Source organism: Typopeltis vanoorti, chromosome 25 (genome assembly GCF_054136105.1).
Source record: "Typopeltis vanoorti isolate ZY-2024b chromosome 25, IOZ_Tvanoo_1.0, whole genome shotgun sequence".
Taxonomy (NCBI): Eukaryota; Metazoa; Arthropoda; class Arachnida; order Uropygi; family Thelyphonidae; genus Typopeltis; species Typopeltis vanoorti.
In genome coordinates this window covers 34,460,691-34,486,542 of record NC_143573.1, presented here as the reverse complement: position 1 = coordinate 34,486,542, position 25,852 = coordinate 34,460,691, and the positions used below count along the sequence as shown (strand labels likewise).

The window sequence follows — 25,852 nt, the reverse complement described above, 5'->3', positions numbered from 1 at the left end:
TAAGTGATGGATTTGATATTTGCAAGAGAAGAGGCGATGACAGCTGTTAGATTTGAATTTGAATTAGGCAGATTCTGGTCTTTTGTACTGTCTTTTTGGAGCGGGCCACGTCTGCATATGTCCTTGTTTGATGTTGAAGGGTCACCTTCTCGGGGGTCAGTTAATGGTGGGGAGGCACTTGCCGCCCTGTTCGCACTAGTGGGGGACTGAGGCGCTTGAGTTTCAGGCGTTCTCGTTTTAGATAACGAAGTAGATTAACTGTTCGGCTCAGTCCGTCTGTTTTTGGGTTGGTAAATACACCCTCTATAGTTAGCAGGGTGAGGGCCGCCACAGTTAGCATACTTATCCGGGGTGGTTTTTGGCTTGGCGCAGGTATTTGTGGGGTAGGTCTTATTACATTTTAAACATCTGTACTGAGCTTTTGCATAACTTCTGGACATGACCAAATTTTTGGAACCTGTGGCACTGCCTAGAAGAAGGAAGCTCTTTTTCAGTGGTTCTGGCGAGATTTTAAGCCCACAGATTGACTTCAAGTTGTATATGTTTTTATAAATATTACGGATCTCCACAAGGACTAGAGGCATAGGGGTCTTGTTTGAGTTATACATTTTGCTAACCTTTATAGGAGGTAGATCTTGTAAGTTGAGGTGAGTAGCTATTTCATCTGTGTCAATATCTTTGGAAACTCCTCGGAGCACCACTTTCAAATTTTTTTTCCGAGCTAAGTGAGAAGGAATGATACTGAATACGTCTGGCGTCCATTTCCTTTGTTAAATTTCTGTAGTCTGTCACACCTTGGTGGACTGAATTTTGATGCCCTCGTCTACATTTTTGGCCGTGGAATAGTTTATCTGCTGATTAGTCATGGTGGTTCTTAAGGCTGTCCATCTCTGCTTTTGCCTTCTTAAGATGATTGGGGAACCTTCTCATTGGGGAAGGCAGGGGAGTCTAAATTGGGAACGTCTTCATCCATGCCAACATCATTTGTTGGCTCAAAGGCGAGAGTTTTGCGCTTCTTGCGTACGTGGGTCTCTCCTTGATCAGAGAGTGTAGAGGCAGAGACACTAGGTTAAGTTTTTCCTCCATTTGAGGAGTGTCTTCATTCTCATCATCATCAGTCCTGGGTAAGGAATATAAATTTAGGAAGTCGGGCCATTCAAGCTCGAATTTTTTGAGAAGCTGAATGTCGAGCGAGTCAATGATGTCTGGATCGATCATACTTGCTGGCCATTTAAGCTTTAACGTTTTTTTAGAAGTTTGTTTAAGAAGTAAAATGCAGCTCTTCATCAAGCGAGTCTGTGATGGTGTCTGGATTGGCCACGCTCATGATTGGTTGCAGGTAAAATCCCGCAGGTCTAGGGACCTGCCAGCTAAGTTCTGTAGACTGTGGTAGTCTACTAGTGGTGTTTGTGAGAAAAGAATCACTAAGTGTTGTGGGAAAAAACCGTGAGCTTTCTTGGCTCAGCTCGAATTCCCTGAAACCATACATTCACCACTGGTCCTCATTTCGAGTGGGACCCACGCAGCCACTGACCTCATACACATTACGTGTAAAGGGGGATATTCAAACAGGGTTAGAGCCAGTGCAATGCAAGGTTCACGGAATATCTCCGTCAGTAGTGTAGTACAGCTTAAAAAAGAGAGCGGACTGTAGCAGTAGGAAGTAAACACGTCTCCAAAACCTCAATCAATCGAAGAGCTTCTTGTTATGAAATACTTATATCATTATGATATGCGATATTTAAAAGTGTAATTTTATAATTTTAGTAAAAAAAGTGTTTTAAGTTTTTTAACTAAATTAAAAAATAAGATAAAAGTTAGAAAATATTAGTTACGAAAAAATTTAAGTAAAATTAAATAAATTTCATTTATAAATCATATGAAATTATTATGATAACCCCTTTTTTCAACCATCAGAGAAAGCGTGTTTGATAAACACAAAGAAACATACTTGATCAGAAAATGAATGTTAACCAATATCGCAAAACTGAAGTAGATTTATTTTCTTTTTCTTTTTTTTTATCTTAATAGTGCTCTCAAACGGTATCCCCACAATCGATAATATACTACCCCCCCTTGATTTCTGAAGCATTTTTTAAAATCAATTTATAACAGTCTCCAATTCATTAATAAAGAATATTCTCATTGATAAAAATAGAAAAATTAATAATCGTTTGATTTAGATCAGGGGTTCCCAACCTTTTTGGTCCCCGTACCCCCTTGGCTTTTAGTAAATTATCCGGTACCCACTATTCATTACAATAAGAAATAAATTCTTAAGTTTACCATGCAAATTCGAAGAATATAAGAAATAAACAGTAATTAAGTTTTCATAAATGCTTTATTCGGTAAATAAATAAATTTACATTAACATAAAATCTTTATTAAACTGCAGTAAAATCGACTTGTGAGACCATTGATTTTGTTTCTTATCCACCAACAGTTTTATTCTTGGTACAATTGTTGAAATAGATACCCGCATATCATGTTCAGGCTCCAGTTTGTTTCTTGTTTTGGACTTGATTAAAAACAGAACTGAGAATCCTGATTCCCATAGATAAGTTGTTATAAATGGAATTATAGCCATGTAAGCACGTTTGGTGATAACGGGATATGCTTCTCCAAGTGTGCATCAAAACTTTTGTAACTTCATTGATTTGAATTCAATTCGGAGTTTCTTGTTATTGCGGAGATCAATTAGCTCTTCTTTCACTGGGTCGTTTTCATTGATTTTTTCTAAATCAATATGAAAAAGGTTACGTATCCAGACTTCATTCATTTGGTCAGGAGGAATTATTCTTGCAAGTGCCTCTTTCAAAGTTTTTAAATGCAATATAATGCTATCACGAACTTCCTCTTTTAGTTCGTATGCCGGATCTGAAGTGATTTTATCAATAAATTTGAAATTGGCAAAGTTACCTAACTTCATCCTTCTTCCCCAGAGAGTCAATTTTTCTTGAACCGATTGTATCTTTTCTTCAGCCTCCGCGAGAATGACATCTGTACCTTGCAGTGAAATGTTCACAGAAAGAATTCCAAATACATCAGAAAGATAAGCCAGAGAAATCTCAAAGGTTGGATCTTTGAAATATGAAGCAAAAGCAGATTCGTTTTCGACTAAAAAAATTCAATTAAATTTCTAAGTTCAAAAACCCTTCCTAAAACATTTCCTCTGGATAACCATCGTACTTCTGTATGAAGCAGCAGTAGGATGTGATCTGCTCCAACCTCTTCACACAAAGATTTAAACACACGGCGATTCAATGCTTTTGCTTTGATAAAATTCACAACTTGAACAACAACATCCAAAACGAATTTCAAATTATGTGGAAGTGTTTTAGATGCTAAAGCATACCGGTGAAGGATGCAATGGCTTATAAAATGATTTGGGTTGATTTAACTAATTTTCTCTTTTGCTTCTTTACCACACACCAACTCAACCATGTCCATAGTACACGGCTTCATTAACGTCTCAGCAATTGTATGTGATTTCTTTTCTTTGGCGACCCTCAATGCGACGCGATAACTGGCCTCCAGTGCTGCTTCTTCGGGGTAATAAATCCATGGTCATGAAGTGTGATATTCTTACCAAATCGTGCTCGTTTTATTCTAAATGAGGACTCTGACTAGTTAGAATGTTCGGGATGAACATTCTGAAGATGCTCTCTCAATTCTGATGGCTTCATACTGCCATTGCTGAAACGCTTGGAGCAAATGAAGCGCTGTGATTTTTGCACACCTTCTTTGTCAAGCACAAAAGTAAAACCATATTGCACTTATGAATCTTGGTAACAACGTTTCTTTGGCGTGGTCATTCCTTGGGTCTGCAAAAATAATATTTTTTTGTATATAAATCCTGATCTAACCTTCCATTTTAAAAATAAGCTAAAAAATAAATAATATTTTAATGTATTTAAATCTTGATCTATCCTTTCATTTTTAGAATAGGCTAATAATAAACTATAAGCTACTTACGATTAGATTAAAATTTAGTCAGCAAAAGTGAAGTCGGCAAAAGTAATTTAGCTAACCTATGTTTATCACTAAACCGTGTGTACTGTGAGCATGTCGAAATGAAGCAGTTGGAGTGTGTACCATACAGTACGTGACGCACATGCGCAGATGCCGCGGAGGCTAGCCTCGAGGGAGCGCCGATCTGGCAATTTCACTAGCTATCTTGAATCTTAACCGGGCATTTTGAGTTATCGGACCCTGAAGCGAGAAAAAAAGTCTATGCAATCTCACTGTGTCCGAAAAGAAACCTGAAATGTTGCTGGTGCGGCTAACAGACAGTACCAACATGGAATAGCCCGGAAATGTTGATAACATAACTATTTTTGGAATATATTAATAGCATAATATACTTATTTACCTGCTATTCACCGTACCCCAGGTTGGGAACTCCTGATTTAGATCAAACCAATTGGGGGGGGGGAATAATCGGGTAAAACTGCTATCTATTGAATGGCACGAATTATTATTATTTGTGTGTGTGTGTGTGTGTGTGTGTGTGTGTGTGTGTGTGGATAAATATAAAATTTAAGGCATATATTTTATATTTTAGTTGATCTTTAGGAATTGCACAAGTTATTTTTAACTACATTTAAAGTTTAATAAAGCAAAAAAGCCAGACTTTAATTATTACATGAAAATTATAGTTTGTGTGCAATACTACAGAATACAAGTACTTTTTTATCATGACCGTTAACTGTTATCTTAACGATATCAAAATAATAGTAAAAATATCAAAGAAAGAATATTTGGAAAATTGTAATAATTGGATAAACCTACTATGTGCCATTAGCAAAATTTTCTGCAAAATTATTCTTTCAAGAATCTATAATAGTTTAGATGAAGACATGAGGAGAGAGAAGTCTGGTATTAGACCAAATAGATCACGTGTGGACCACATTAACACCTTAAGAATAATAATCGAACGGCCGAGTGAATTTAACTCTCTTTTACATTTGCTTTTTGTGAATTATGAAAAAGCCTCAGATTCCATTTCCAGAGATTGTGTGTGGAATGCACTTCGAAACAAAGAAATGCCACAAGATAATAAACCTCATACAGGAAGGATATAACAATTTCCAATGCTAGGAGCTGCATGATGGATATCTGATACAGCCCTTTTAAATTGTATCTGGAGTACGACAAGTATGTCTGCTGTCTCCCTTATTATTTATACTGGTGCTAGATCATGCACTAGAGCAATGGAACATGCCAAAGGAATATCATGGAAAATAAATAAGACTCTGGGTGATCTAGACTATGCAGATAATATGTGTCTAATTGTTCACAGACATGCAGATATCCAAAACAAACTATCCATTACAAGAAAGTCGGTTTGAAAATAAATACAAAACAAACAAAATGAGAATCAATGTGAACAACAAGGCACCAAGTACAATTGAAAATGGAAAAGTCGAATTTTTCACATTTTACACATCTTATCGGTGTTTTATCTGCAGATGGAGGAGCAACTGGAGATGTTGTCATAAGGATTCTAAAATGCATATGCTAAACTTAGTAGAGTATGGAAAATGAAAAATATTCACACAGATACAAAATTAAAAATATTTAATGCATGTATTAAATCAGTTCTTTTATATGAATGCGAAACGTGGCTAGTTTCAAAGGAAATGCAAAGAAAACTACAAACATTCATAAACCGATGTCTGCGGAGCATACATCGGTTTATGAATGTTTATTTATTAATAACGAAGACCCCTGGAAAAGAACAAATCAGAAAAAGGTCAACCTTGAAATAAAAAAAAAATTAGATGGATTGGACATACACTTAGGAAAGATCACGAAGAAATCTGTCACACAGTTCTGGAATGGAATCCACAAGGAAAGAAAACGCATGGCTGTCCTAAAAATATATGGAAGAGATAGACCTTTAATAGAATGTGAGAAAAGGAGTTTTGCTGAACTAAGACCAACAGCAAGAATAAGGAACCGACAGAAAGCATTTACAGACTCCCGATGGTCCAGATGAAATCTGGGAAAGAAGAAGAAGAGGAAGAAGATGATGAGATTATGATGATGAAGAGGGATAAGAAGAAGAAGAAGAAGAAGAAGATGATGATGATGATGATGATGATGATGATGATGATGATGAAATCGATATCACAACAAAATCAGCGAAAAAGCACATTCTTTTCAGGATGTGCATTCGACACGTAATGCACGACTCCTTCTAGCATTTATTTCCTTACATAACAGAATGCTTAGCATTGTGTTATGCAAGGAAATAAATACATTAAACTGCATCCCTGAATCAATACAATATTGATGAAATATTGTTCAGTAGTATTCTTTCCCTCATTTTTATAAGAATATTCAAATTCAAATGCATAACGGGCTAATTTAATGATGTAAATTATTATTTTACATAACAGCTTTGTAACAAAAAAATTGAACCAAATTATTTTTTATTTTATTTTATTTTTCTGAATTACGATGATGACCAATAAAAGATGGCCGGCAGCATAATCTGCCCGACAGTCGGATAGTTGTTTGTTTTTAACTTTTCTTAGGATAGTTTCGGATGGATGCATTGGTGTTTTGATAGAACTGCTAGGCGAGTAGAGACTGTTGCATTTTCCTTCTTCTTCTTAGTTTATCACAGGAAGAATTATTTCTCTCTCTACTCGACAGGCGTGAACTGCATGTTCAGATGATTCTGCGTGTTTCATATATCACAGTTAGTGGTTCACCGAAGACAACTCTCCTGGGAAATTCTGTTGATACTGCCGAAGTAAGGCTGTCGAAGTTTTCTTTGTGTTTGTAATGGAGACTTCAGAATTTTCTTTCTCAAAAATAAAAGACTAACTAATAAGAGTTAAAATTAATGATATTGGATTTAGTTTATCCCACATCGTATCGAAAACATATCATGCTAATCCATTATTTCTCTGAAAGGTCCGAAAATAAACAACACGTGGATAATTTCGGTTTAAGAATAACTTTACTACGAAATAAATTAAGAATTTTTTTAAAACACGAATTTGGAAATCAGAACAACCGTTTTACAATTAAAATACTGCAAGTGTTGATGTATTTATATGTCGGAATTTATTACTCTAAAATTAAACTATTAATGTAATAACTGAGTATATCATATAAGTAATATTTGCACCGCCAAGTGGAAGTCAGCTGACTAGTTTGGTCGCGTATTTACTCAGTAAAGAATACAGTTGAGATCATGTTGTATTAACTGGCTGGCTTTTCCTCATATTGTTACAGTGACGTCATCGATGGTGACTTTTCTTTCAATGTGATGTGTTGCCATGGTTATTGACTGAACTAACAGCTTCTGTGCAAACTTTGCTCTCTCTCTCTCTCCTAGCTAATCGATGTCTTTCGCAAATAAATTCATATTTCTTCCACGAATCAATCAGTGCAGTGCCGAGGGTTAGCAGAATGGAGATAAATCACGCAGCCTTTCATTTTTAGTGATGAAAACAGGGGATGCGATCTTTCGATAAATGATTACAAGAAAATCATCTGCGATAAAAGAAGCTTCTTCACGTACTAAGTGACCTGATTTCACTTATCAGTTAATGTTCTATCCTCTATCATTAACGCACCACCAAACCACAATTATGAATTTTATGAGTAGACACCACGTATATGATTGGCCTGACACAGTGTGCTACATTCTGTAATTACTACAGCTGCTCACTAAACCGACTCATGGTTACAGAGGTATGTTCTCGTTTGCAAAAGGCTCACCTATGTTAGGGTGTGATAGCTACTTCTTGATTCGCGCTGAAATGGGAAGTAAAAATATAATAAAAGTTCTATCGAACGCACTGTTAGCATTTTCACGCGGAGAAAGCTCTTTCTAATTTTTCATCATGTTTATTATTGGATTAACAAGAATAAACAGGTACTCTCTGTTACCATAGTAACCGTCAGTGTTGAGCTTTTAATTCTTGGCGTCTTCCGGTCGCAACCGGAAGTACATTTAGAGAGTGCGACACAAGCAAATGTATTGTTTATTATGTAGTCGGTTTAAACTTTATAATTCCCGTTTCTATTCTCCCTTTTTCTTTCGATCTATTCGTGAAAGGTGTAATTGCAGCACTGAGCCAATACATATAATTCACAATAACCTTTCTGAATTAAAACTGAAGCAAGCCTTTAAAAAATCAGTCTAGACAAAATTCTTGTTTTATTATTATTATTATTAAATCCGAATAGAACACCTCTACTTTTGCTCGTTCTACAGATAGATATGGTCTGTTAATGTGAAAAAAATGACAATCTTTTAAACATACACGGCCACTGTTGTTTTCCAACTCTTGATAACAGCGCCATCTATGCTTAGTAATAAGAAAGATACTAACAAGCTTCCATGACTACGATGATATTCTTAATTTTAATTTTATTTATTTATTTATTTTCTTAAAATAAAACTCTGTCTAAATACCTAGACATAAATTATTGTTGTCATTTTAATTATTGCTGTCATAATTTCATAACAAATAGTTTAGGAACTTTAATAGTTAAGAAATCAAGATCTGTCGAGAAGTTGACGAATTAAATTGTAAAAAAAAAGAGCAAAATATTAATCAACATATCATTCAATACTCTTAAACACGCCAAATGTATTTTCAATAATACAAGAGCTATCGTATTTGTATGACTAAATCTCTGATTTTGTTGCTGGCAACTCTATGTGACTCTTTCTCTGTTGTGGATATTGACGTATGGGAACGGCACAATTGAGCGGACATCATGATATCGACAAATATAGGGTCGGCGCTCTTCAAGTCAATTATTCAAGCACGGATATCTCGGGCGCAAGAGCGAACGCGCTCAACATACTGTATATGGATAGATAAGCACTTTTACATTATAAGCTCTAATTTTCTATCTATTTACTTTTCTATCGTTTCGGATGCTTCAGAGAATTTTTATATTCACTGTCTTCATCCTCTAAGTGGATAACGAAGATCTGTTTTGGATATGTTACTCGGCTCCGTACAACGTTCTATAAAAGTGTAGCCTCTATAACTATATAGCATCTTAACCTAAGTTCACTGTAAAATAAGTGCTATTTCTATAAATAAGTGCTATTTATGTTAAACCTTATTCATAGTACAGTATTTGAAATCGAAATAAGAATAACTGAATACAAAATCTGTAACGGACAACTACGAACTTGCTGTTATTTATATCTAACAAAAATTTAGGAAGTTAGTTTCATAAATATGATGATTTCTTATAAAACATAATAGCATCTTTAATATAGTTTCTAAATATTTATTTATAATTTTTATAACTAGATATATTAGTTTATAAACTTTTCTTTTCTTTATAAAGTAAAAATATATATATACTTAAAGGAAATATATAAAATCTATGCTCATATTTTTTTTTAGAAACTAGAATCAAACTAGTTTCAGTATGGACGGCTACGAACTTGCTGTTATTTATATCTAACAAAAATTTAGGAAGTTAGTTTCATAAATATGAAGATTTCTTATAAAACATAATAGCATCTTTAATATAGTTTCTGAACATTTATTTATAATTTTTATAACTAGATATAGATATATTAGTTTATAAACTTTTCTTTTCTTTATAAAGTAAAAAAATATATATACTTAAAGGAAATATACACAATCTATGCTCATATTTTTTTTTAGAAACTAGAATCAAACTAGTTTCAGTTTGTATCCGGTAGTAATTGACGACTACGAACTTGCTGTTATGTTATGTTATTTATATCTAACAAAAATTTAGGAAGTTAGTTTCATAAATATGAAGATTTCTTATAAAACATAATAGCATCTTTAATATAGTTTCTGAACATTTATTTATAATTTTTATAACTAGATATAGATATATTAGTTTATAAACTTTTCTTTTCTTTATAAAGTAAAAAAATATATATACTTAAAGGAAATATACACAATCTATGCTCATATTTTTTTTTAGAAACTAGAATCAAACTAGTTTCAGTTTGTATCCGGTAGTAATTGACGACTACGAACTTGCTGTTATGTTATGTTATTTATATCTAACAAAAATTTAGGAAGTTAGTTTCATAAATATGAAGATTTCTTATAAAACATAATAGCATCTTTAATATAGTTTCTGAACATTTATTTATAATTTTTATAACTAGATATATTAGTTTATAAACTTTTCTTTTCTTTATAAAGTAAAAAAATATATATACTTAAAGGAGAAACCAGAATCAAACTAGTTTCAATTAGTATCTTTAATGTGAAGAGATATGTTCTTCATAAATCATTTTTTAAATTTTAATGAAAACTAAAGGATCAAAAATTATTGATTAATGATTTATACTAGAGCAAGTATAATTAAATATTCTTCTCAGAATAACGATTAGATAAATAACTTTTGTCAAGTAGATTTCATATTCTCATCCATTTCGGAATCTGTATGTTTAGTAATATGCTTATAAGCAGTTGTCTTGCTTCTGTATGAGTTTTGAAAGCACTTATCAGAACGTTCGTACAGTAAAAATCACATGGTAAGAGAAAATGATGATTATGCAGAATAAAATAACTCCAGCACCACGCTTCAATTAAAGAACGTTATGGGTTCAAGTCTCTCTGAAACACGAATGCTTGCTAAGTTCGATTTATGAAACAAATTAGCAATAAGATATTTGACATAAGGCCAGTGCTCTGGTTGTTAGTTATTGAAACATCGCGTACAATTATTAGATATCTATATCTTGATGAAGTTAACGAACCCAAATTTTTCTAACTTGAGTATTTGAATAAAATATTTGAACATAACGAAGTGTTACTCGGGCCAATTGGACACAAAAAAATTCCGGTAAATATATTGTAATTTGTTGAAACTCTTGCTATGACATTGCTGTCTCTAACTTGTATTTCTACTTACATTTTGTCATTTATGTTTGACTGCACGTTTTTATTTATTCCATCTTTGTTTATTTATAATTAATAGAAAGTTAGGATAAAATCAAACTTTCCTTGTGTTCAAGTTAATTTTTTTTTTTTTTTTTGAATTACATGTCTATTCAAATTCGTTTTGGAAAGTTCCAACATTCATGTCTATTAAATAGTTCCTACACCCCTACGTTGAACTATTCAACGTGCCATACCACGTCACCACTTCCTCCCCATAATCAATTTCAGTTTGCGTCACCAGTTTCGTGTGTTTTACTACAGTGTATGAGAATTCATTTAGAACTTCTTCAGTGTCTGCCAAAATGTTAAAAACAAGTGAAGGATCCACTGATTTATGTGCGCTGATGTCAACATTTTATTTATCGAATATGTCGGCGTATAAGACGAGGCCTAATTTTACGCTATTTTCAGGTCTTAAGCTTATGTCGGCTGTATAAGACGACCCTCCCCCAATTTCTTCTTTCTTGTATTAAGGCAACGTTAGGTATTGTTGTTATATCCCTTATTTTTATATCTATGCATATCCGTTATTTTTTTGCATAGCATAGATTGAGTATTTACGCGAATTCCCCTAATTAAAAGTGATTAGTCCCAATTTTAATTAATTATTAATTTCATTTTTTTAATTTTAGGATTATTAAAATTGTTATCATTTAAAATCATGGAACCAGCAACAAAACGAAGACAGTATAAAGCACGATTTAAAATGAGGGTAATTGAAATGGCAAAGCAAACTAATAACTGTGCTGCTGCAAGAAAGTTTGACATAACCGAGAAGATGGTAAGAGAATGGAGGAAGAAAATGGAGTCTAAAGGTAGTAAGAGTGTGCTAGTTCGAAGTACAGGTCATGAAAAAACAAGGTTTACGGTTGTGTTGTCATGTTTGGCTGATGGAATCAAGTTAAAACCAATGATCATCTTCAAACGTAAAACTAAACCTAAGAACGGTGGATCTATGATCGCTGCGCATCACTTGATATGTTGTGCAATTTTGTGATCAAAGCATGGAATAAAGTAAAAGTAGAGACTGTAATAAAATCATTTAAAAAGTGTGGTATCTCTAATCTTATGGATGGTACGGAAGATGATCTGTTGTGGGACATTGATGACGATGAAAACGAAATCAATTCACCAGATTCCAACTTGGATCCATATGACGATCATTTAAACAATGAATCTGAAGAACTATTTTGAGCAGATGATGAAGAAAATTAACATGAAAATTTAGGTTAATAATTATTATTCGTTTTTTAAGACTTAGATCTATTGTAATATTTTAAATAAATTTATGTACCAAAAAATTAATCTGATTTGTTTATAAACACTGCCTATTTTCTTATATAACGATGTATTGTAACTACCTAAATGCTCATCCAAGAAATGAAGCTTCCCTTTTTATACTCGCCGTATAAGACGACCCATGATCTCAAGGAGTTTTCCGTTGTATTTGAGAGTCGTCTTATATACCGACATATACGGTAATTGTGTGCCTTATCTGTGCTTCTGTATGGACATTTTGAAAGCTGACTATGGAATTACAATGATTTGAATGTCACTGGCCAAAGAAAATAAATTCAGGTAAGACTCCAGTTTCCTTGAACTACTACTTGCCACAATTTTTATTATTATTATTATTATTATTATTTCCTCAATTCCTTTCTAACCTAAAACCTGACCTTTCAGTGGATGCTGTATTTCAATTTCCCGGGTTGAAACAAATAAAAGAGAGGGAGTTTAAAAATATTCGTGTTATTGACTGTAGAAACTTTAGTTGAAATACATTTCGTTTCTTCATCAATTAACTCATTTAACTTCGCCAAAGGTGCTTCATTGGATCTAATATTGCGTTTCTAAACTATGCTCACAAGGAAATGGGCGTAGTGATGAAATATCAAAAGAACGTTTTATGCAAAAATTGCCATGCTGTTTATCGGAACTTGGCCAGATTTTTAGGGAGTCGATATGCGCTAGTATTGCAAGTTTATGAATGCATCACTTAAAAATCTGTTCATGCGATTAATATTTTTTTAAAGAGAAAAACGATTGTTCTTCAATGAAAACGTTGAATATATTAGAAAACGCCTCAAATGAAACAAAAATTGAATATATTAGAAAACGCCTGAAATTAGGCAAAAACTTATTTTTTTCTAAACATTTCTGAAAAGGTGAAGCAGTATTTTCTTTATCCTAAAAATAAAATGGTGTATTAATAAATAACAATTATTCTTCGAACTTATTTTCTCAAAATTTAATATAATTTATAACGTTATAAACTTTTCAAGATAGTATATTAAATTTTATATATTTTAAACAATAGAATTTAGTTACAAATTCTAAATTTGCTTCATTTAACATTGGGAAAGAAAACCCTGATCAAACTGTTCGTTATGATTTATGGAGACAGAAAATGGAAGGGAGACAATAGCGCACCCAGAGGGGTCCTACAAAGAAAAAGAAAAAACACTAGAAAATTTTCCAAAAATCTTTTCCTAATTAAAGTTCATTTTTTTTATTTCTGTTGTGTCGTGTTTTCTATTTCTATACTACTTATGAATGAGCGATCATTGCAGATGCTCAGTCATAGGTCGTATGCGATGCATATTCTCAAATCGTCTACTTAACCCCCCACACCCCCCAAGATTAAAATCTGAGTGCGCTACTGAAGGGAGATATATATTACTCTAACACACGAGAGATAGAAAGGCTTACAGCAAATGAATGCCGTGTAGGGGTAAGGGTATGGACGTGTGCTAAATAAATTGTTTAAACGCGGATACCTATAAGATTCAAAAACAGATTTTATTAAATTACTGGATATGTGAAGATCTGAATAGATTCATTTGGCAGGTCGTAGCCCACTCGTGGTACTAATGTATTACAGGCTTACAATCTTTCGAGAGTGGATTTTCGTTCATTTACAATCTCCTGGATAATTCCAGGAGAAGTAAACAGTCAGACGAGTAAAACCTTTAAATAAATGAGCTAATTGTTTGCAAAAAGAGCCAATGGATATCACGTGATTCTTCAGAATTTCGGTTTGAATGCAACGTTAAGTTTTTCATCCAAAAGATATTTCCTGTCACAAATTTGTCCGAATAAATCTGTGATGTAAAGAGGGAAATTCAAATTTAGCTTTTCTTTCTGTTCTAATTTTATTCTTCCATGTGATCATGTTACAGAAAATCTTGGAATTAATCGAAAATTCTAAGGTTAGCTTATTTACCTCTAGAATCTGCACGGAAACGAGTTGAAATTATGAACTTGGGCAGTAATTAAGTGAATAACAAGAATGTGGTTGTTGTTCCTAAACGAAAACATTCACGCACGAATCGAGCAATTTCTATAATTATTAATCTTCTTTAAAGTACTGAACTTCCAACCAAATTTGGACTGAGTTTAACAGGATTCGATTATGAAAAATATCTGCAATAAATTGGCAAATGTATCCCCGTTATAATCCTAGAATAAAACATTTACCTATAAATTTCCCAAGCACTTGCCATGCTAACTACTAAATATTAGGGTAAAAACATCGTGTGCATAAATTTAACTAACTGGTAAATTGTTAACTTAAATACGAATAGGACAATACAAAATGAAGAATATTAGGTAGAAACGATGTGTATGACCTCTCGTACATAATGTGGCATTGTTGGTAGACATTTTCAAACGAGTTATAGCTTTTCTTGCATTACCCTGCCCTAACTTCATTTACGCTCAAGCCATAATTGGATTGGTTGGCATGTGTTAATACACATACTGGGTATGTATATGTATGTACATAGGCGTGTTTAGCAAAATGTACGCTCCCATAGGCGTTTTCTATGTCCAGCAAATCCTTGAATCGGGTAGTAATAACCACTTCGCCACGTCTTTCACTGTTAACTGAATACGACTGCTCGAATTAATACAGAAAAGGGATGGTAAGACTGTATTTACATAGTTTCCGCTACAAATAGTGTCACTGTATGCATTCAACTGTGAATGATTCATCTGACTCCCGCATCCTAAATATAGCAGTTGAGAATAACCCTTCTAGTGAAATGAAAATTAAGCGAACTTCCCTATAATCACGCAGCCTTCATAGACTCTGGCCAGCTATTTAGAATAGTATTTTGTGCTACGTCTGGGTGTGTATGATCTCTCTCCTATCCGTCTGTAATATGGGTTGTGCACAGTTAATTATCAAGACCACCTTCTGCGACGTTAGGTACCAAGCAATCAACATTGAATTTATGCTCTCAGAACTAGGCAAATCAGTGCATTACTCAAATACCTGAAGCGTGAGATTTATATCATTATGTCTGCTACCAGGCATTGCAGTGAGATAAAGATGGAGGGAAAGAGACACGACACAGAGGAATTTAATAATAAGACTCCTTAGTGATGGGTAATTAGGAAAATAAATTAAAACCGCAAAATGTACGGAATTTATCAAAGGAGTTTTATTACAGTACTGTAGAAAGTACTAAATCAATACTTTGGTAGTACAATAAAATACTAAACGTATATAAGAAAATTTTTTTTTTTCTATATGACTTTATTTTACATTTTCCTAATTTCAGATTTTTGTTTGTTTGTCCGAAGTGTTTTTGAGTCCACTGCTCATGCGTGAACTCTGACTAGATGGCGAAGTTCACTTACTAAAAAAATAAGCTAAATACATTTCTAGCAAGCCATAAAATGTCACTAAAGATAGATAATGAAAAAAAAAAATAAATTTTATCAACCATAAGGCTTCTTATTTTATTGCCAATGTCTTCAACGATCAGTGGGAAAAAGGATTCGAGGAAGGTCACCTTCTGGATCAGATAAGGAAAGTGAAGAAATATTTCTTTTTTTTTTAACTCTATTTGATAGGCCGATCTAAATAAATCCGCGATGAGCCTGATTTATGACAGCTATGCATTAAACTTAAAATACCCACGAGCTAACTCTACTACAGGATCTCAAAATGCCATCGTTCTCCTCGTGCTGTCTGCCTCAAGGTGCATGAAGAAAACGGTGCTAAAGTTGTTGAATATCGGAGAGTACGCCAACATTCAAAATTGTGTAAGGAAAGCATTAGAAATATTCCAGTTACATTTTTTCTTATTCGTTGTATACTTTGGCTGCTGAAAGTAGTCAAAGAAACAATTTTAGAAGAAACAGAGAACATAGGAAAAACAAAACAATCTTAGTTTTTTTTGGAAAAATTTTTTTTTCTTAAAGGAACTCTGAATGAAAAACCAGATAATACACAGGCCCCATAGCCTTAACTGCTTCGGCCGAAGATTCAACTAATCGAATCCAAACCACGTTTAATAATCTGATTTCACATATCCAGTTGCATTTGATATTTTCGAGGTCATACGAACAAGTAATTAACTGTCTATCCATGGGATTGATCATTTCTCGTGACTAATAATTTTCCATAGAATTAGCCAATTTTAGTTTCAGGTTAAACTTTTAATCTAGCAGTCGGATTGAGGGATTATCCCAATTTAAAGTTAAGTTTGATACACGTGATACATGGACGTATTTTTACATTGCCCCACAAGACTCAGATTCTTTCTTTTAAGGTTACAGGGTGATCAGCATTCATATTTATGAATTTAGGGACACAAAAAACACACGTGTTGAAAAGATTATTTTACTGATTAATAATAAAATAATAACTTGACATTTCGACCCCTGTATTGAGGTCATCATCAGAAGGATACATGTGTATAAGAACCAAACTACATGCTGTTGCACTCTATACAGGCAAATTACATCTACGTCAGATGCTTTAAATTGAAAAGCTTTCGATCACTGACTCGCTAAAAACTATTTTGGCATTCCGAGCTGGTTCTTAAAGAATGAGTAACACTTAGTCATGTCCAAGACGACTAGGTCATTTTCAAACTTGTTATCCTTCAAACTTTCTTCCTGAGAAAAAAGCATGGGATTTTTATTTTTATTATTCATACAAAAGTTGCATTAAAATATAAGTTTAATGCAACCTTAAAGTACTTATGAGTACTTTGTATCAACTATCAACTTTACTGACATAAGGGGTGAAGCAAAAGCTTTTCATATTCCCGGCTATCTTGAGAGAAACTGTGAGTGGAGAAAGTTTATGAGCTAATTGCTCGTCCTGAGTGGGCTTGAAGATTAGTCCTCAGTGTTGAAGTTTAGGATGGCTTTAGATCTTTTATGTATGAAATAATTTATTGCGTCATAATCTGCAGCCAGTTGGATCAGTTTGTTAGAGTGCACAGATGCTTTTGAGAAGAATTTTGATTGCTATAGTCTGCATGAAAGTGTAAACATAGGGGACATTTGCGTCCTGGTGTAGCTGGACAGTTCGGATGAACCACGGGGCGCCCAGGATCATTCTGAGACATTTATTCTGGATACTTTGTAAGTTGAGAATATTAGTATTTGAAGTATGACTCCAGCCGTTGAAGCGTAGATGAGTATTGGACGAACCATCAGTTTGTATATGAGAAGTTTGATTCTTGTGCTCAGCTTACTGTTTCTGTTAATTAGCGGGTAGAGCTGGGCTATGGATTTTGATGTGTTTGCACAGAGAATCTTGATATGGGAGCTGAAAGTCAGTTTTCTGTCCAACATTACACCAAGATATTTGATCTCAGTTTTCCACGGAATTTTAGTGTTGAAAAGGAGAATATCTTCTTTAGAAAGCACTGATCTTCTAGAGAATAGGATGGCTACGCTCTTCAGGGGATTCACTTGGAGTCGCCATTTGGAGAAATATTGTTCGATTAACAGCAGGTTCTCTTGCAGTTTCTTGATGGTTAGTGAGGCTTTAATGAACTTGCCAATATCGCTGTATCACATCAGCGTATAGAGCTTTAATTGTAGATAATGGGTTGTGCGGTATATCATACAAGTATAAGGAGAATAGGATTGGTGCTAGTAAGGATCCTTGTGGAACTCCAGCTAAGATGCGTTTTTGTGTCGAGACTACCCCACACATCCTGACTTGCATGCGCCTATCGTAGAGGTATGCCTTTATAAGATGAATGATTCCGATTGGTACACTAGATGATATCAGTTTGTATACCAAACCATAATGCCAAACCTTGTCAAATGCACTGGCTATGTCAAGGAAAACAGCCCCAGTGCATTGACGCCAGTTAAAACCCGTGATGATGGGTTCCAGTAATCTGTGTATTTGTTGCGTGGTGCTATGCGATTATCGGAAACCAAACTGCTCCTCAGGCAGGATATTTAGTCGGAGTATTGAATCTAGGAGTCTGGTAAGAATTACCTTCTCGGCAATTTTGCTGAGATTTGAGATGAGGCTGATTGGCCTGTAATTTTGAGGCAATCTGGGATCTTTTCCAGGTTTATGGATCGGTATTATGTCCTCCAGTTTCCAGTAGGAAGGAAAATGTTTGTAGTGAAGGATGAAGTTAATTATATTTGTCAGATGGACAATAGCTCTACGTGGTAGAAGCTTTATTATTTTGTTAGGGATACCATCGGGTCCAGGAACTTTTTTGTTCTTGAACGTCCTAATAATAGCACATACTTCAGCAGGTGAGGTGGGTGCAATTTGAGTGGAATATGTGAGAGCAGAAGTGAGTGAGTATCTGACGTTACGGTGGATGTTGTATATATGGTTAAAATCGAGGTGATCGTATGCAGGTTTACATTGTTTTTCAAGATGTTTTACTATTGCTTCAGCTTTATCAGCATCAGTGTGGATGAGACCTGAATCTGTTTGGAGAGGGGGGGGGGGGAAGAAGTTTATTTCTGTTTGTAATCTTTCGGATGAGATTCCATATGGAGTGGCTATCAGTAGAGATGGAGGTCAGTTTTTCTTCCCAGAATTGAGTTCTATGGGCTGCGAGGGCATCTTTCACTGCAGAGTTGAACCTGTTCAAGATCCGTTTGTTTTGCGGCGCCCTGGTGTTGTGGTATCTTTTTCTAGCCTTATTTTTTCTCTAATCAGATTCATAATGTCTTCTGGCAAGTGATAGTTGCAGGGGTAGTAACTGCTGCACAGGCTGCTGTAATCTGTTCTGTTAGATTTTTAACAGCTGTTTCAATTTCCTCTTTTGATTTAATGATGGGAACAGGACCAATATATTTTGGAAGTACCTTGGAGAGCCTTTCCCAAGGAATGAATAAGTGAGGGGGAGGGATAATTTTTCAAGGTTTCCCAATTTTAACCTTACTGGGTTATGGTCTGATGACAGATCGTTAATCGTCATTAAATTGTGTTGGAGTTTGATGTGCTGCAATATGGCTATGTCCACCACATCAGCCCGACCATGAGTGTCGTGATGGGTGGGGTCAGTGGGACCTATTACATGAAGATTGTTGAAACCAGCATAGTTTTGTATTATCTGTCCATTTTTGTTGGTGGAACGGCTGTTCCAGGTTGAATGCTTGGCATTTAAATCACCTGCCACAATGATAGGCTCTCCGGTATCGAATAAGGCGTTCAAATCCGAGAACAGTAATGATTTTTGTGGAGGATGATATGCTGCGAAGATTTTTAATTTGCCGACAGAACTCGTGAGAATCTGAGTGCCGGTGACTTCGAGGTTTGTGGTAGGAGGGATGTTTATGGAGTGATGAGAGATGAAATTTTTAATGAAAATTGCCGTGCCTCCTCCTCTGTGGGATAGTCTATCAGATCTGTACAGTTGATAGCCACAGATTTTTGGGTTATCTGAAGGTCTTATGTGCGTCTAATTTAGTAAAAGGTCATCTGGCTGATGTCTTTGGACGATTTGAAGTTCTAAAATCTTACTCCTGAGGCCGTTCGCGTTCCACGCAATGATCTCTACAGATTCTGGTTTTAATTTGTTACTGTTCATTAGTGAGCGCTGAAATAATGGCTTGTGTGTCCTTTAGAAATCTGTTAGTAGAACTTTTTGAAGGGTTGGATCTGCTAAAATCTAACAGCATATTTGCGAGAGAAGAGGTAATGATAGCTGTCAGGTTTGTGTGTGGTGTTGTCTGTTCATGGGATGACTGTTTAGGACGAGTTACATCCGCATATGTCCTAGATTGTTGTTGCGGAGTTACTCTTTTGGGAACCTTGGATTCGTCTGTAGGGCGTCTGACCTTTTATATTGAACTTCAAGAAACTGTGAAGTAATCTCTGACATGGGTGTGCTGAGTGAGGAAGAAAATATTTCTGCTTCTGATTTTCTATTTCTTGGATTGTGAGCGATTGTGAGCCTTTGTAATTGGCAGTGTGAGGACCGCCACAATTGGCACATTTAGCCGGGGTAGATTTTGGTTTAGTGCATGTATTTGTTGGGTGGGCGATCCCACATTTTAGACATCTGAATTCAGCCCTGCACATCTTCTGGGCATGGCCAAATCTTTGACATCTGTGGCACTGCTCTGTTGAAGCTCTTTTTCTTAGTGGTTCTATAGTAATTTTTAGTCCACAGATAGATGTCAGATGATATATATGCTTATGAGCTTGACTGATCTCAATTAGAACCAGTGGCATTGGAGTCTTGTCTTTTTTGGTCATTCTACTGACCTTAACGGGTGGTAGGTCTTGGTAGTGTAGATCCGCAACTACTTCTATGGATACGTATTCCGAGACACCTCTGATTACTACCTTGAGGTTTCTTTCGGATCCTAGTCAACCTTCGATAATCCATCACTGAGCAGGGCTGAATTTTAATACCTTCCGTGACATTCTTTGCTTGACTGTATGAAATCTTTAAATTGGACATCATAGTCCTTAGGGACATCCATTTTTTCTTTTCTCGCAGAATAATCGGAGGTATCTTTTCCGTGGAGGAGGTAGGAGAGTCTGGGTCAGGACCGTCTTCTTCCATTCGATCCGCTTTGGGTGGTTCAGAGGCTGCAGTTTTGCGAACTTCTTGATAATCGCTGTGATCTGCAATGGAATTGTCATCAGCAGTTGTTTCTATTACGCTGGTGCTATCTTGATGGATACTGGGAAGAAGTTCAGAGAGTTGATGGTCATCTGAATCAACCTCTTTTATTTGATGAATTACGACTTTACTTGGCCATTTAGTGTGCAGTAGATTGCCTACATGCTTGAAGATAGCCAGAAGTGCTTTGAAATTTAGTTCTTCATATGGTGTCTCCATGATTGGCCCCAAAGTCTGTTCTTTGGGGCAGGACATGCCTTGCCCTTGTCACGATAGCAAATAGACAGTTGCTTATGATTACAAGATATGAAACAATGACGATACTAGCGACAGTAGGCCTAGAGTATCGCCCTTGTAATTTCAATCGACTTACCTGGATAAACCACTATGGAAAAATAAAGTGTCTGTTTATGGTAGCAAGCAATTAACTACTATTACTAATGAATAAGCATAAATATAAATCGCTAAAAAACATATCAAATTCACAATTCACCATCAATAATACACGACACGAAACACTAACACACCAGCTGCCATCATGAACATACTACAATCCTGATCAATCAAATCAGCTTTGTATCTAAATACTTTGTCCTTATAAGACTGGCTTAAAGGGGCGAAGCAAGAATGCCTTTCATCTTCCCCGTTATCTGTAGAGGACAGTGTAGGAATAAGGTGTTATTGAGCTATTAAAGCTCTGATCATGGCAGGAGGGTAATAGCTGAGCCTCAGTTAGAACTTCATTGGCTACAACATTGCCATCCATTACCCTCCAAGGGTATTAATCACCGCATCTCAAGTACTTATAGTTCTTATAAGAACTGGGCGATGGACTGAGTCCTTGACTCTTTATCCCGTCATCTGAATGAAGAAAATTTGTGTTGTGTGGATAGGGTGTTATTGAGCTAAAAGCTCTAGTCATGGCTGGGTAACGGCATTGCCATTTGTTACGCTGATTAGTAAGTAAAGGGTAAATTCTCAAAAAAATCGGACGATCTCTAGGCCACTCCATAGTGGGCGAAAGACCGTCCATATCTCAGCGTTGGTTCCACTCAGTGACGGCCGCCCCGTCCTAGCAGAACCGCTCAGCGTTGGTTCCACTCAGTGTCCTAGCACCCCGACTACTGAGCAGAACCGCTCAAATTCGGAAAATAATTCACCGACAAGAACTCCTCAGCGGGCCGTGCCGGAGAACACCTTCCCCGGAGACTCAAAGTGCTCCCTTAAGGCAAAAACCTTAAGAGAGCGAACTCAAAAACTCATCACCCACGATAACAGCAACAGCCGAACCTCAGTTTACTTCCTTGGTTCAGCATTGCTAATTGTTACCCTAGAAGTCCTAAAAAGGACTTTCTCTCATTCAAGTACTTTGTCCTCATAAGGACTGGCTTAAAGGACAAAGTACTTGAATGAGAGAAAGAATGCGAAGCAAGAATGCTTTTCATCTTCCCCGTTATCTGTAGAGGATAGTGTAGGGATAAGGTGTTATTGAGCAATTAAAGCTCTGATCATGGCAGGAGGGTAACAGCAATAACCGAGCCTCAGTTAGAACTTCATTGGCTACAGCATTGCCATCCATTACCCTCCAAGGGTATTGGATTAAATGAATCAATCACCGCCTTCAAGTACTTTGTATGAATTCTTCACTAAATGTATTTTAAGGGTATATTAATAAATAAAAGGTGTATTAGATATTCTTATTAATAAACTTATAATATGAAACAAAATGTATCCGATTTATATTTTTATTCTTTATATTTATATCTTATATTTATTTTAAAATATAACTTAATTTATGATTCTATTTAAAATATAAAACTTTAAAGCAAAAATCGTTGTATTATTTGAGCTCCAGGCAAAATTTCAAACATCGCATAAACCTGCTATTAAAGCAGGCCGATTTGAATAGTTTTAAATTGTTAATGTTATTAAACTTTTTCGTCTTAACATTTCTCAAGGGGGATGGGTTATGAAGAGTAGGGGGGGGGGAGAGAGATCCAGCACACGTTTTTAAAGAAATTTTGTGTTCTTGTTTGAGAAATCGGCGTAACCTAAGTATTTGTTCGTGTTATTTCATTTTTCCTTTTGTTTGGTCAAAGGATTTATCACAGTTTTTGTTTTTTTTTTCTGTTCTGAAGAGCAACATTTATACACCTAGGAAGTAATCTTACAGTTTTCACGAAAGCTGTTTATACATTTACTCTCTGATTAAACAGTTGAAAATCACTGCATTGTCTTCTTCAATCTCGCTTTTGAAGTTAACTAAGATTATTCCTGGAACCTTAAATAATTTCTTATAAATATCTAAAAACTACTACTTGGCGGCGCCACTGTTGCGGAGTTTAATCCATAAGTTTCTTTAGTTTTCCTCCTATCACATATTAATACCGAGCACAACATCGACCTTTCCAGGATTAAATCTAGACGCTGAAACGAATTAATCACCAGAACTGCTCTAGCGGTACAGCGAAACTGCCCTTTGAAATGTCGGTTGTGACGTTCACTAAATCCGAAGACCTGTCTTTCCGGTGACATCGTTCAGGTATTTCACTTCACATCGTCCGCTGCTGTGACGCTCCGGAGCTTATTCTGTCACCAATGTCAATATTTATCTCGGCGCGTGTGTACTGTATAGTGGCGCCACCAACGGCCTGTCTGCAAACTGTTTAGGATGTCTTATCCTACTTGAATCGCTGTTCGCCATCAGTGATCCCAGCTGTCTGCTAACTCTAATAACCATTTCAAGTCAGTTTGAAATAACTAGAGTTGATCTATTTAGCTTCTTTCAGTAGCTTTGACAGTAGCGATAATGTGAATAAGATTAACTGCATTATCCTAGGTTATCCGATAGTAATATACCTTTAGGCCTAACAGATGAACGAAGATAAGTTTACTGTTTTGTTATCGCGACTTGAGTTTACCATTTTCTTCATCCTCTATAAATTGAAAAATTCCATCAATTGAAATCCTGAACGATCCTTTCAGAAGTTTGTAATTCCCAATCACATCACCCCTCTTTCTCCTGTTGGCTAGTGTCTGCAGTCTAAAAATTCTCAATCAGTATTCATTCCACAATCCTGATATCATTTTTAACACTCTCTTTTGCATTCTCTCCAATCAGACAGCGGAAACCAGGAGACCATACCTGCACCCAAGTGAGTGGCAAAACGACTTCCTTAGTTTCACACGTCAAAAGTCCGTTTCAGTATTGCCATTATTCTCTAAATTGTATTTACAGTTTTTGCTATATGACCCTTCAATTTCAACTTCCTATCTACTAAAGCTCCAAAATCCCTAGCGTCATCAGTTTCTTCAAGCATAATTCCACCAGTATAATACGACATTCGATATCTAATCACGCCGAAGTGAATGACTTTACATTTATAACATTGAACTGCCAGTCAGCCAGCTAATATTCCAGCCTATTCAAATCATTCTGCAAGTACTGCATATCAGCAGCATTCCTGATTACCCTACCTATCTTTGCATCATCAGCAAATAACTGTATGTCGCTTGTCGACTCCATCCCAATATCATTAATGTATAGACTGAATAACAGTGGACCAAGAACTGATCTGTGTAGTACACCACTAGTTACCTTAAATCTTCATACTAATATCCCCCGTATACCACTTTTTGGTATCTGTCAGTCAGCCATCCTCTTATCCACGCTAATATTCTATACTCCAAACCCATATTCTCCAATTTATGCAACAGTCTTCCATGCTGTATTCTGTCAACAGCCTTAGCAAAATCAAAAGTTGGGTGTATTGATTCCCCCCCCCCCTGTCTAACTTAGTGGTAATATTGTTATAGAATGTGAGCGAGTTGCTAAAACATGACCTTCCCTAAGTAAACTCACGCTGTTCATTGCAAAGTAGAGATTCTCTGTCAACCCATTTCTGAATGCGAGCTCTGAAAACTTTTCCAAAATCTTCACCACCACTCCTGTGATACTGATTAGTCGATAGTTGAATACGCCGGTCTTTGCACCACCTTTGTGCAATGGGATTACCATACATCCTTTCCACTCCTGCGGAATCTTCCTTATTCTGAGGCTCAAACGATAGTCTAGCCAAAGGAATACTCGGTTCAGCTGAACACTCTTTTAGCATCGGTGCTGATATCCCATCAGTCCCATCTCCGAATCCTTATTCAGTTGCTCATGACTTTAGTTTAAAGATTTCACATTTTCACTTATTTATTATTTCAGTCTTTAATTATTTTTAGGAATTTCAAAAGAGACCTCCAGGGAGTTAGGAGGAATTCATCGAGGGAGGCCAGATATTAGCACGGATGCTAAAAGCGTGTTCAGCTAAACCGGCTATTCCTTTGACCTGGCTAATTATCATTAAGGAGATAATCGCACGCTGAGAAAGATTATAAACGGAAATGTTTTATTAATAATTAGTGTGTTTTGAATTTAAATTTGACTTCGCATATTATTTGGATCCAAGAGGACCACAGCTGTGAAGTCAGTCTCTTGTCTTCTCAGTTTATAATGTTTGAATAAATGGCAACTTCGTCTGGAAGTGTCACTGAGTAATATAGTGTCATCACTCAGTCCACTACGCCTATGGCGAAATCTGTAGTTAATCGAATTCATCGTTTTCTTCATCCAAATATCCGCACATATCAAGGTAGACGTACTTCTACTGTCCTGATATCTTAATGTTCCCAGCAAGACGGCAATGAAAGCATTCGCGAACTACTAACCTCCTATCAGTGACGTGCAGGAATGATTGTTCCTAATGAAGATGTATAGTTTGAAAAGAAAAATCGATGAGGACTCATGGGAAGGCCGCTAGCCGGAGTGCCAGTCTGTTGTTTCCTGGAGGCTGCGGGAAGAGGACAAATAAATTGAATTACCTCTTTCAACAAGGAGGTTGACAGCACAAACCGATTAAAATCGAGCAGCCACTTTATCGATTGTAAGCTCAAATTCCAATCTGTCAGGGATCGAATTATTTGAATCCGGATTTTGACAGGTTTAGACTTTGTCTAACGTTCTACTTTTGTGAATTACACTACTGTTCCTGTAGTCTGTGATGGTTTTAATACCAT

At 35.8% G+C, this 25,852-nt stretch overlaps 1 long non-coding RNA gene across 2 annotated transcripts in view; it reads right to left on the bottom strand.

Moving 5' to 3' along the window:
- Positions 1 to 2,393: 2,393 nt before the first annotated feature.
- The window catches only part of LOC150092645 (uncharacterized), a 405,687-nt gene continuing 382,228 nt past the window's right edge, over positions 2,394 to 25,852 (bottom strand). For both annotated transcript variants that reach the window (XR_016550501.1, XR_016550502.1), the window contains one exon: positions 2,394 to 3,824. This is a non-coding gene — a long non-coding RNA (uncharacterized LOC150092645). The remainder of the gene's footprint in view (positions 3,825 to 25,852) is intronic.